We start from the raw sequence: 12,309 nt of genomic DNA on the forward strand, positions 1-12,309 counted from the left end.
GGGGAAGCTGACTTCACTCTTTCTGCCGCAGGCCAGCAGTCTGGCTCTTGGAAGCGGACAACAATGGGGCGGGGGAGGCCTTTAGCACCATCAGTTCATACACCCTGGATACAACGCCTCTTTTTAAAATATATGCATTTGCGGGCCAGCGCCATGGCTCATTTGGATAATCCTCCGCATGTGGCGCTGGCATCCCATATGGGTGCCGGGTTCTGTCCCGGTTGCCCCTCTTCCAGTCCAGCTCTCTGCTGTGGCCCGAGAGGGCAGTGGAGGATGGCCCAAGTGCTTGGGCCCCTGCACCTGCAGGGGAGACGGGGAGGAGGCACTTGGCTTCTGGCCATGGATCCCCAAAGTGCGCGGGCCGTGGCGGCCATTTGGGGGATGGACCAACAACTTAAGGAAGACCTTTCTCTCTGTCACTCTCTCTCCCTAACTCTGTCAAATAAAAAAAAATTAAAATGTATGCATTTGTTCAAAGAACTGGAAGGGAGGGACAGCATTTCACAGTTTCTGTTCCAGCAAAGGCATGTTGGCTAGATGTCTGAATGCCATACAACAACAAAACACATGGGGCCAAAACCTGGGTTCTGTTCAAATTAATGGATCTACTGCGCAATTCCATTTTTAGAACAAACTTGAAATGACAAAATTTTGATGATGGAGAACAGCCCAGTGGTTGCCAGAGTGAGGGTCAGTGGGAAGGTGTCATTATACAGAGGTTGACTGAAAGAGTTCCTTTGCAGTGATGGAGAGTTTGTGTCTTGATTGTGGAGGTCTCAACACTGATTTACACGTGTGGAGAAACCCCACAGCATCACACACCAGCAGCAGCAACAACAAAAACTGATGAAAACCAAACAAGTGCTACAGTTTAACCAACAGTATTGTACCACTGCCCATTTCCTGACTTCGAAAATACGCTCGGGGATATAAGGTGTTGCTGGGAAAAGTTGCGTGAGGCACACATGCAAATTTTTGCCACTTTTATGGGTTTTAAATTAGCTCAAAATTTTAAAAAGTTTTAGAAATGCAAAACGGAAGTGCACTATTGCTACAAAGGTGAAGATGCTGCTTGGGATGTCCACACCCCTAGTCAGAGTGCCTGGGTCTGAGTGCGAGTTCTACTCCAATTCCAGTTCCTCCCTGATGCACATCCTGAAGGGAGCGGGCGGTGGCTCAAAGCAGCTGGGTCCCTGCCACCCATGTGGCTACCTGGATGGGGTTCCCGGCCCCAGCTTCAGGCTGGCACAGCCCTGGCTGCTGTGGACATTTGGGGAGTGAAGCAGCAGACGGGAGCTTTTTCTCTGAGTCTGCCTGTTTCTCTCCTCTCTCCCTCCCTCACTCCCCCTCTCACAAATAAATAAAATAAATGACTTTAAAAATGTATATACTGTATCTGACAGACCATGAATTGAGCAGATAGGAAGAAAAAAACTCCATAAAATTATTCAACAACTCATGGACTCACCTTCAAGCTGGCCAGGAAGGGATCTGATTCTGCCGAGTGTACAAGAGATTTAGAACTAAATCAACCAACGAATCATTGCCCAAGTCTCAGACTGACCACAAGGTGGCACACATGTGGGCCAAGTTTGATCACAGTCCAAAGAAAATGAGTTGAAGCTTGTGGTAGAAACGCAGCCTGGTCATCCGCCTTTAAAAACGACCCAGAGTACAAGATATAATATTCATACTATTCAGGAAACAATCCTGGATTATGCAGCACTGGAGAATCAGGAAACTCTCAACCTGAGTGGGAAGACTATTATTAACAGGCACAGACGCCAAGATAACACAGATGTTAAAATGACTTGGTAGAGACAGTGTCACAGCTATTGTGCAAATGGCCCAACAAGCAATAGTAGACAAATCAGAAAGTTAGCAAACAAGAATGTATAGGAAGAACCAAATAGGAATTTTGGAACTGAAAAAAAAAATAACAACCAAAATGTAAAATCCGTTGGATGAAGCAGAGAATGATAACAGAGAGGAAAGAAAAAAAAAAGAGTAGGAGGAAAAATGAACAATTTTGGTGATCTGTGTGACCACAATGAAGAATTCAGGCCACTAGAATTCTAGGAATAGAGACAACTGATAAATATAACAGGTTTTTACTTTACAAGATCTATTTATTTATTTGAGAGTTAGAGTTACAGACAGTGAGATGAAGAGACAGAGAGAAAGGTCTTCCATCCTCTGGTTAACTCCTCAAATGGCCACAATAGCCAGAGCTGTGCTGATCTGAAGCCAGGAGCCAGGAGCTTCTTCCAGGTCTCCCAAGGCACCTGGGCCATCTTCTACTGCTTTCCCAGGACACAGCAGAGAGCTGGATCGGAAGTGGAGCAGCCAGGACTCAAACTGGCACCCATATGGGATGCCAGGACCTCAGGCAGAGACTTAACCCATTCCACCACAGTGCCGGCCCCAAAGAGGTTTTTAAAATGGATTCAATGGGGGCTGGAGCCATGGCACAGCAGGTAAAGTTGCCACCTGTAGTGCCGGCATCCCATATGGGCACCGGTTTGAGACTCGGGTCTCACACAGAGAACCCTGCCCTGGAGCAGGAGTATCACAGGGCATCATGGTCACTGAAAGGCCAGAGTGGTTAAAGCAGAAACTGCAGTGAAACTGTACAAAATGAGACTGGGAATTTAGAGCCAAACACCGAAGGAACTGCCTCTGTTCTAAGAATATTGGCAAGGCAGAAAGAGAGGGAAAGAGGGGAGAGAGAGAGATCTGAATTCTGAAAAAAAAATATTTTGGCTGCAGAGTGGCAGCCAGCTTGGCGAGGAGCAAGGGCAGGGGCAGGGGAGGCTGAGGCAGCTATGCCAATGACCATGGTAGGAGAGGGGGATGATCTCTTGAGTCAGTGTGCTGGGACGAGAGACAAGGCAACAGGACGGTAAGTTATTTAGAAGATAAAGTCAGCCGTGTGCTGATGTGTTGACCACGGGAGACAATGGAGAGAAGGACCTCGAATCAGATCCCCACACAGATTCCTCCTCTTGTAATTCAGTGGGTGATGCGGCCATTCACTGACTCAGAGAGCAGGGGAAGGGTATGTGATGGAGAAGAGGGTGGAGGTCTGCTCTCAGGACATCTTGATCTTAGTTCTGGACAGATTGGTTTGCAGGGACTTGCAGGCTTCTAAGAGGAGATACGTATTACAAGTCTGAAACTCAGAGGAGAGATGTATGCTGTCTGCATATCGATGATAACCAAAAGTCATGTTGTGTAAGAGAATGTCCAGGAAGAAAAATCTGAGCGAGTTGAGAAATCAGAGCCTGTGACTGAATTCTGAGAACGCCAACGTCCGCTTGCTGCGTAGAAAGAAGGAGTTTAGGGAACAAACAGAGAAGACGTGTCCAGAGAAGTAAAGGAAACGTCAGGAAAATGCTGTCGTGTGGAAGCCAAGGGAAGAGTGCTTCGAGAACCACGAGTGACCATTATACCAAAGATGTTGCTGAGAATTTGAGAAGCAGAGCGAGTGGGCGTTTGATGGGCGGGTCAAGGCACTTCTTCAGGCTCCTGTGTGCCGTATCCGAGTGCCTGTCTGAGGATCCACTGCAAGTCTGACGATTCCACGTCCCACCCAGCTCCCTGCTAACACACACCCTGGGATGTGGCACAGGATGGGTCAAGTACTTGAGTCCCTGCTACCCCCTGCAAGGGAGACCCGGAGGGAGTCCCTGGATCCTGGACTTGGCCTGACCCAGCCTCAGCCCTGGCTGTTGTAGAAATTAGGAAAGTGAACCAGCAGATGGAAAATATACACTTTTAACATTTAATAGAAGAAAGAGGGCACTAAGAAATATCTCTCTTCAGGAGAGTTCACTGGATGTGAAATTATGGGAACCAAAACCACACTGGAGTGGTTGAGGAATGAATGGGGGATGAATAAATGAGAACATTTTGAGAAGTTCAACGAACGAAGCAGGGAGACATCGCAATAGCTAGAAGGAATTTGTGGCTAGGATTTGACTTGTACTTAATGGGAGAGCTTGAACACAATTTAAAAAGCCAATGGGAAAATCTAGTTAACAGGATGAAGCTATGGATAAGAGAGAGTACATATAATTAATGTGTCCCAATGCTCCCAGGGAAGCAGAACTGAATAGAATCTATTATTCAATATGAGCTGTGGTGTGGGGAGCAACTCGGACTATACTGTTACTGGAATTAAGACTTATTCTATGCATCTGCTCTCCCTCTGTGGGGAGCAACCTGGACTAGACTAAGTTACTGGAATTAAGACTTATTCTATGCATCTGCTCTCCCACAATATGGCGCTGGGAGAGGAGAAAACAGCTTCTACACAGCTGCCTCCAGTTCAACCAATAAACTGTAGGACTTGCTCCTGATTGGAGAGCAGTGTACTCGGCGTGTGGGCAGCCGAGTTAGGATTGGCGGAGGAGGACTATAAAGGAGGAGAGAGACGGCATGCACCGGGAACATCTATGGGGAACATCTAAGGGAACCCGTGCAGCCCCCAGAGAGCCGGCCGGCGGTGTGCCGCTCCCCTGCGGAAGTGGGGAATGCGGCCAGGGGGAACTGCCCTTCCACGGAGGTGGAAGGGATAGTAGCCAACCCGGGAAGAACCAGCAGCAAACCCGGGGAGGGCCGAGCAGACGAAAGAACAGCGCAGGGTCCTGTGTCGCTCCTCCACGAAGAGGGGGAGCGACATAATGGTGCCGTGACTCGGATAGGATACCTGGAACGGATAGGAAACCTAGCTCGGATAGAAAACTTAGGACGGATAGCAAACTTAGGAGGGAAGAAACGGGAAGAAGCAGGAAAATACTGGAGAGAGAGACTAGCGAAGAGCCTAGGGGAAAGCCGGACGAGAAAGGTGCCGGAAGAAGCTATTGAAAACCTAGGCATAGACTTGGATACGGACTGTGGGAAAGAAGTTAGGATTGAAAGCGAAAGTGAAAGCTTTCATAGACTCGGATGCGGACTATGGCGGGGAAGCTAGGAGATTGAAAGCGAAAGTGAAACCTGGAGGAGGCTTGGACTCGGATACGGACTGTGGGGAGAAGCCAGGAGAAATGAGAGGAATATTGTTGGAAGAAAACTTAAGGAAACATACCGGGTAGAGAGAAATGTTAGGGAGGATGAAGCCGCGAGTGCAGGCCGAGGCGGAGATATAAGCCACCTTGGAATTCTTCAAGTCACCCCGGGGAGCAAGAGGCGAAGATCTGGAACCAGAGGCAGAGACGTGGGCCGCCAGGTTGGAATTCGCCAGGTTAGTCCGGGGAACTTGGACTGAATGCCGGTGGTGGCGGAAACATTCGCGGAAGCCGCCGCGTGCAGAGAGAGCACGGGGCGTGAATAGATGGGGAACGCAGGGGCTGGCGCGAGGCCGTGGTGCGGGCGCGAAGTGCGTGGAGACTGCGGAGCGTGCGCGCAGAGCCGGGAACCCGCCGGCGGGGCGAGGCGCCGGGAAGCCGCGCAGAGCCGTGAAGCCGCCGCGGGGCGGGCGCCGGCGGGGCGAGGCGCCGGGAAGCCGCGCAGAGCCGTGAAGCCGCCGCGGGGCGGGCGCCGGCGGGGCGAGGCGCCGGGAAGCCGCGCAAAGCCGGGAACCCGCCGGCGGGGCGAGGCGCCAGGAAGCCGCGCAGAGCCGGGAACCCGCCGGCGGGGCGAGGCGCCAGGAAGCCGCGCAGAGCCGTGAAGCCGCCGCGGGGCGGGCGCCGGCGGGGCGAGGCGCCGGGAAGCCGCGCAAAGCCGTGAAGCTGCCGCAGGGCGAGGCGCCGGGAAGCTGCGCGGAGCCGTGAAGCTGCCGGCAGGGCGAGGTGCCGGGAAGCGGCGCAAAGCCGGGAAGCCGCCGCGGGGCGGGCGCCGGCGGGGCGAGGCGCCGGGAAGCCGCGCAGAGCTGTGAAGCCGCCGTGGGGCGGGCGCCGGCGGGGCGAGGCGCCGGGAAGCCGCGCAGAGCCGTGAAGCTGCCGCGGGGCGAGGTGCCGAGAAGCAGCCTCGGGCGGGCGCCGGGAAGCTGCGGGGATAAGAGAAACAGAAGTTTGGGAGTGGAGTGAGAGAAATGGGAATGTTGGCAGACAGAAGTAAAATGGGAGAAATAGGAATGCCCGGAGATAGAGAAATAGAGAAATAGAAAGGCCTCCCTACAACACTGCAATGTGAAAGCTTGGATTCGGTCTGCCTAATTAAGGCGATAAGCGCCAGCAAGCAGCTCGACCAGAGTATGAGCTGCAGGTCACCGAAGATAGGCACAAACCAACACTAATAAGTCTCCCCCACAATATGGCAATGAGAAGGCTTGGATTTGGTTTGCCTGATAGGGCTTGTAAGCCCCTGCAGGCAGAGCAGAGCATGCGCTGCAGGGCACCGAACACAGGCACGCATCAGCGCCTAAAAACCTCCTCACAACATGGCGAAGAGAGGACCCGGATTCGGTTTGCCTGATTGATAGGACTTGTAAGAACCTGTGGCAACTCTAGCAAGCAGAGCAGAGTGTGTGCCGCGGGACACCGAAGACAGGCGCGTATCAACGCCAAAAAATAAAAAGAAAGGGGGATCTGTGGGGAGCAACTCGGACTATACTGTTACTGGAATTAAGACTTATTCTATGCATCTGCTCTCCCTCTGTGGGGAGCAACCTGGACTAGACTAAGTTACTGGAATTAAGACTTATTCTATGCATCTGCTCTCCCACAATATGGCGCTGGGAGAGGAGAAAACAGCTTCTACACAGCTGCCTCCAGTTCAACCAATAAACTGTAGGACTTGCTCCTGATTGGAGAGCAGTGTACTCGGCGTGTGGGCAGCCGAGTTAGGATTGGCGGAGGAGGACTATAAAGGAGGAGAGAGACGGCATGCACCGGGAACATCTATGGGGAACATCTAAGGGAACCCGTGCAGCCCCCAGAGAGCCGGCCGGCGGTGTGCCGCTCCCCTGCGGAAGTGGGGAATGCGGCCAGGGGGAACTGCCCTTCCACGGAGGTGGAAGGGATAGTAGCCAACCCGGGAAGAACCAGCAGCAAACCCGGGGAGGGCCGAGCAGACGAAAGAACAGCGCAGGGTCCTGTGTCGCTCCTCCACGAAGAGGGGGAGCGACACTGTGGCTTTAGCTCCTGCGAGAGAGGTCTCCTATAGTACAAGGAAATTGACACACACACACACACACACACACAGAGAGAGAGAGAGAGAGAGAGAGAGAGAGACAGAGAGAGAGAGAGGGAGAGAGAGAGAGAATGCAGATGCAAGTCACTGGCAGATCTGGGAAGACAAGGAAATTATTATACAGAAGCTATAATTTCAATGCGGTTTATTTCTGTGAAATGGATCTGGAATAAAATGACTTGAGCCAGGACTTCTGCTTTTACATGGCAGAGCAGATGTGCCTTCCCGCCCCCCAATGACAACTTGGAGCCCTGGATATCACATAGGGAAAATAGAAGACTCTGGAAGGTGGAGAGATGGAAGGAGACTGGCTGGACCTTGGGCTGTGAGGAACACATGTCAGATGAACCCCCCAGGTTTTCTATTTCTCTCTTATATCCTGCACTCGGAGCTGAAGAAGCACACAACTGGGCAACACCAAGGGGCACAGAGCAGCCCCTCCAGCAGAGTCCTATTCTCTGTCTCCAAAGTACTAGGAAACATGCAGTTTTGCAAGACAGAAAACTGGGTAATAACTGTTTCACTACAACAAAAAATGACAGAGAAAGGACCATGGCCCACCCTCACCTGCACCAACAAAAACCAAGAGGCAAGCTTAGACGTCCACCTTTGTGGCACTCGAGTGAGGCTTGTCTCCAACGAGGGCGCTCACAGAGAAGGGAAGGGTGAAAATCAGCCCTCTCCATCCATAACTGTCAGGGCAGCGTCAGAGGCATCGTGGTGGGAAACCAGACTTTTATGACTACCCATCAGGGGTAATGAGCAACCCCCAACCCCGCCCCACATCGTGGTGTCCGTTAGGACCCAGGGAGGAGCTGGAACTTCCATGTCCAAGCAGAAGTAACAAAGAATTCACCAGTTTTGGATATCAATGGAGGCTGAGCAGGGAATGTGGATCTCTACCCCTTATGCAGCAGTAACCAGGCAGCATCTACACCTTTTCCGACCAGAGCAGAGAGGTCAACCACACAGAGGATTTCATGATCCAGGGCACGTTTGTCGCACAGTGGGTTAAGGCGCTGCTAGGGACGCAGCCACCCCATATAAGAGGGCAGGCTTGCGTTCTGCCACCTGCACCTCCAGTCCAGCTTCCTAATGCAGCCTGTATGGGCACCAGTTCGTGTCTCAGCTGCTCCACTTCTGACCCAGCTCCCTGCTGATGACCTAGGAAAGCAGTAGAAGATATCCCAGGTGTTTGGGTCCCTACACCCACATGGGAGACCCAGAGGAAGCTCCTGGCTTCTGCCTTCTGATCAGCCCAGCTCCACCCGTTGAGGCCATTTGGGGAGTGAACCAGCAGATGGAGGACCTCTCTGTCTGCAACTCTGCCTCTCAAATAAATCTTTCAAAATAAATACTTAAATAAATAAATCTGGTTTCAAGAAATAGCTAAAGTAAGAAAACTGTGTGGTGTATGTAGATGGGTACATGGATAGACGATGAGAAGAGAATAGAGAACTAAGAAATAAAGCAAAGATGTTCAACTTATTTTGACAAAAGTGAAGAGCAAGTCGACAGCAGAAAGGTAGACTTTTTACACTTGATCTCAGTGAAAAGGCCAAGAAGCGATAAAGGTAAGATTTTTAACAAATAGTCCTGGAGCAACAGGCTACCCAGAGGAAAACAATTAAACTCAACCTAAGTCTCACAGCTTGTTTAAAATGGAGCTCAAAATGAATCACAAACTTAAATATAAAATGAAAAAATGTCCAGAAAACTATAAAGCAGTAAAGAATGAGGTAGGGGCCGGCACTGTGGCTCACTTGGTTAATCCTCTGCCTGCAGTGCCGGCATCCTATATATGGGTGCCAGGTTCTGTCCCAGTTGCTCCTCTTCCAGTCCAGCTCTCTGCTGTGGCCCGGGAGTGCAGTGAAGGATGGCCTAAGTGCTTGGGCCCTGCACCCGCATGGGAGACCAGGAGGAAGCACCTGGCTCCTGGCTTCGGATCGGCACAGCGCCGGCCGTAGTGGCCATTTGGGGAGTGAACCAGCGGAAGGAGGATCTTTCTCTCTGTCTTTCTCACTCACTGTCTAAAACTCTACCCGTCAAATAAATTTTAAAAAATTTTAAAAAAGAATGAGGTAAATACTTTAAGACATGTATTTACAAACACCACAGATGACAAAGGACTAGTATCTAGAAAATGTAAAAGACTCTCACAGCTGAACAGTAAAATAGCAATCCAGTTAGAAAACACACATTCCACCTAAGAAGTATGCAGTCAGCATATATGCCCATGAAAAGATGTTCCATGTCATTACCCATGAGGGAAATGCAAGTACAAACCACCCTGGGATATCAGTATACACCTATCAAATTGGCTCAAATAAAAATCACTTAAAATATGCAATGCTAGCAAGGATGTGGAGAAACTGGATCAACCCTACCTTGCTAATGAGACTATGAAATGGTACAGCTACATAGGCAAGCAGCTTGCTAGTCTCTCAACACTAAATTCATAATAAATTAAATTCAAATGCCAGAGGTTTTTATCCCTGAAAAATTAATTCCTATATTCATGTAAAATACTTCATGTCTATAGCAGCTTAATTTTTAATAGGCAAGAACTGGAATCAACCCTGATGGACCTTAGTGGGTAATGCCAGACCATCCATCCCACGGAGGTTAATACAAAGAATGGAACTATGGGTACGCACACTGGCCTATAGGAACTATGGGTATGCACACTGACCCATAGGAACTATGGGTACACACAGTAACCTATAGGAACTATGGGTATGTACAGTGACCTATAGGAACTATGGGTACACACAGTGACCTATAGGAATCTCCAGAGAACCATGCTGACTGATAAAACCCAGTCCCCGGGGCACCTACTCTGTGTGACTGCACACAAATGACATTCAGGATGTGACTCAGTCATGGAGCTGTGGGACAGACTGCAGCCTGTCAGAGGGAATGGGTGTGGCTCTACGAGGGTGACGTGAAGTCTTGTGAGGTCCAAAACATTCTGTCCCTTGGCTATGCCCATTGTGGTCTCCTGGCTTTGGAACTGTACTGTAACTCTGCAAGAGGCTGGTTCTGCAGGAGACTGGATACAGGGTCCAGGGACCCTCTCTGTACTGTGTCTCACCCCATTACGTGAATTTATAGATACTGCAAAATAAACAGGAAAGTTCGACTTTAGAATTACTGAGTGAGGGAGAAGAGGCATGCTTCCGCACATTAAAAGTGTGAAAACTTTCTAGGGATAGTAAAGGAAAAGTCAGCCCACAAGTTCTGGTAGGACCCCTGCTGTCTTGGAGATTGGTGATCAGGAATTTAGAATGCGGCTATCTGCTCTGTTGTGCAAGCTTTCATCACCTGTATTGTGCTGTCTGGGTATAGAAACAGAGAAAACAGGTCGTGGGGTTTGTTCAGGACAGGGGCATGACAACAAGGTATAAGAACAATGAGCAACCAAGGACAATTTTTCTCAAATCTCTCCCTGTTCTCTCCATGCTGCTTGGGCTCAAAATCCTGTTTGCATTTCTTATATGAACCGAGAGTGTGCTCAGGGCCACACGGGTCCTTGGACTCTGCCACACTGCACTGTCTGCCCTCAGCGACCGGAAACTAGCCTGGGCTCAGTCCTCCCACCCTGCACTGTTGCAGGTTCTGTGGTTAAGGATGAAGATGAAGGGGGTCACAGCGACCCGAGTTGCAATGTGGACTGAAGCAGGGAACAGAAATTCTCCTAGTCTCTACTATCTGATTTCATGGTGTAGTGAGAACTAAATGATAACACACACACACACACACACACAAATGAACACAGAGCCAACCATTAGGTCAGCATCCAGTATCTACTGACCTAAAGGGCTTGAATCTGGCCCCACCCCTACTGCCACACATCCCTCCTGGGTGGCTGTTCCCTGATTCAAGTTTTACAACCAGCATCTGTGTAAAACAAAGCCCTGGTTTATAGTTTATATATCTCCATGGTGTACGAGGCCCGTACAATGTACTAAACTGACCACACAATGTACTAAAGTGACCACACATATACACACCATAGGCTCTTGTGAGTTGTTAGGAGCAGGTTCCAGCACTGACACTGGAACTACCCTGGGCCACAGGTTAAGCCCTGCCTTGGCCCTTTCCTAAGAATTCCTTACCAGCTCATGCCCAAGAGGCCACCTGACCATGATCTGTTAGAAAGCTGCCCCCTTTTCTCTCCCAGGGATGACTCTGGGTAAAGGAGGCAGTAGTGTCATCTCTAGACACAAGAGAATGCCAACAATTCTGATGGACAGAGAAACACAACCTCAATTATAGCCAGGGGTCATCTCATTACTTGGATGGCCAACACTGCCCTCTGGGCTCTTTATACCACTTCTGTTTATCTCACAGTTGCTAGGAGCACTGTCTGCAACTTTACTTCTCATAAGTAAGTTGCCCCAGGTCTTCCCTTTCTACTAAGACCAACATTTCCAAGAACAACAACCAGAAAAACTGCATAAAACAAAAGCATCTGGTTGCAGGTTATTTGGGAGCTACTGAAAGATCCAGGAGTTGAGGGCCACAGTCCCATGGAGAATGGTGTGAGGTGCTTCCCACTGGCAGTAGCCACTTTGGTCTGCAGCAAGGAGCTGAGAAGCCAGCCAGAGAATGGACCAGAAGCCAAGGGAAGATCATTACCCAGGCAGAGCTTTCCATGTATCAGAACCAGGGGAACAAAAGGTGGAGTTTGGGCCAATGAAAACATCCGGATCTTTTCAATGGTGTATGTGTATTTATTTCAGGGAGCTGGGACAACTCCCATCCATTGGTTTACTCGCCAAAGGTCCACAGCAGCCAAGGATGAAGCTGGGAACCAGTATCCCCATCCAAGTCTCCCTTGAGAGCTGACAAAAAAGCAATTATTTGAGCCATTATCACTGCCTCCCTGGGTCTGTCTTGATAGGAAGCTGAATCCAGGAGCCAGAGCCAGCAATCAAAACTAGATACCGTGACGTGGGATGTGGGCATCTGAGCCACTAGGCTAACTGCCAGTTTCCAGCATCTGGACCTTGAGGGACCAAAATCCCAGAGAACAGCAGGTCACAGTAAAACACAAGCAGACCAGATGCCAGTTTTCCTACTACAACATTAGGTTAAAAAGACTAAGAGGTAGAGGGGAAGAAAGAATGGAAAAGAGGAGTGCAGGTTTTGGTCATTTTAGTAAGAGGCCAA

Source organism: Oryctolagus cuniculus, chromosome 15 (genome assembly GCF_051225735.1).
Source record: "Oryctolagus cuniculus isolate XC-2025 breed Fujian yellow rabbit chromosome 15, ASM5122573v1, whole genome shotgun sequence".
Taxonomy (NCBI): domain Eukaryota; kingdom Metazoa; phylum Chordata; class Mammalia; order Lagomorpha; family Leporidae; genus Oryctolagus; species Oryctolagus cuniculus.